The sequence below is a fragment of the Glycine max genome, chromosome 9 (assembly GCF_000004515.6).
Source record: "Glycine max cultivar Williams 82 chromosome 9, Glycine_max_v4.0, whole genome shotgun sequence".
NCBI lineage: Eukaryota > Viridiplantae > Streptophyta > Magnoliopsida > Fabales > Fabaceae > Glycine > Glycine max.
Genome location: NC_038245.2, coordinates 41383530 through 41385035, shown reverse-complemented (window position 1 = coordinate 41385035; position 1506 = coordinate 41383530).

The following is a 1506-nucleotide window of genomic DNA, read 5'->3' as shown; positions in this document are numbered from 1 at the left end:
GTGTAGAGAGATAGCTGCTTCTCTGAAGCAAGTTTCTTCATCATCTACGTATGTATATCATTGTAAATGACTTTACACAAAACACTTGAGCGTCACATCTATGTGTACTGTCCATAGAGAAATGTATTGTGTTTGACTTATATGTGTCCAACATTGGAACTGAAAGAAAACAGAATCCTCTAATTTTCACATGATTGAAAATTGCTTAAATTAAGACTCACCTGGTCCAATATCGTCTCAACTGAATAGTCTTGGCCTACAACAAACGATTGATGGTAAATGTAGACGAAAACAGCCATTACCATCTGCAGAGGATGCGTGGGCTTAGAAGTGTATGAGGAGCAGATAGCAATGTCAAGTGGTTTGAAAAATACTTGGAGTGGAGGACTGGGAGGGGAGAAAATTTCAAAATTTTTTTTGGTAGATCCTTGGCTTGAGGATACACCTCTATACCTAACCTTTCCTAGGCTTTTTCTTCTTTCCAACTGAAAAGATTGTACTATTTTTTAAATGGGGGCAATGGGAGGAAAATGGTTGGAATTGGGCCATTAGGTGGAGACGGAGGTGCTTCCAATATGAGCAAATAATGATACAAAATTTTATTGGAAAGCTATGTGGACATGAACCAAAACAAATTGGTTGTGATGTATGGAGCTGGTCATTGGAGAATAATGGATCATACCCTATTAGATCAACGTATCATGGCATTTGTGGATTATTTCAGCTGGAACACACACCCATTCCTATCTTTAGGTTGATTTGGAAACTCAAGGTACCTCCTAAGGTCTCTTACTTCCTTTGGAGACTATTCCTATATAGATTGCCAACTAGAGACAACCTTTGAAAGAGGGGTGTCCTTAGTGAAAGAGTGGAGTTAAAATGTCCTTGGTATGAAGAAACAATAGAAACAATGAGTCACATAGTGTTAAATTGTCCAATGATAAGCATTGTGTGGAGTAACTAGTATCATATGGAGGGCCTCTCTACTATTTTACCAGGAAAACTAGAACAACATCTTCAACAACACTTTCAGTTTAGAGGATCAATAATTGGAGAAGAGATTAGATTGGTTGTTTAGAGTGCTAGAGCATGGTCTATATGGGATGCCTGTAACCAAACAATTTTTCAAGGGCAAAATTTGGACACTAACAAAATAGAGCAACAATATTTGTTTTTGGCTTGGTCATGGCTTAAAAAGATGGTCAATCCAGAAACATTTTCTTTTGTCCGGCCTGTGGAGTGCCGACCCAGGTTTGTATTTAAAAGAATTGCTTGGACAAGGTTATGAGTGATAAAAGAACTTGATTTAACCGCAAAAGGCATGACCTGCATAGGGCGTGCATGAGCTCTCAATTGTGCATGGCAATATGACTTTAATTTCACTAATTTTTGGATCAAACTAGTCAAGTGAGTGGTTCATGAAAGGGGTTACATTTATTGATGTTAGACTCACTTTGGAGTACATTAATGTGAATTTAATATGGCTGGGGAAGTGCATGTTGGCAT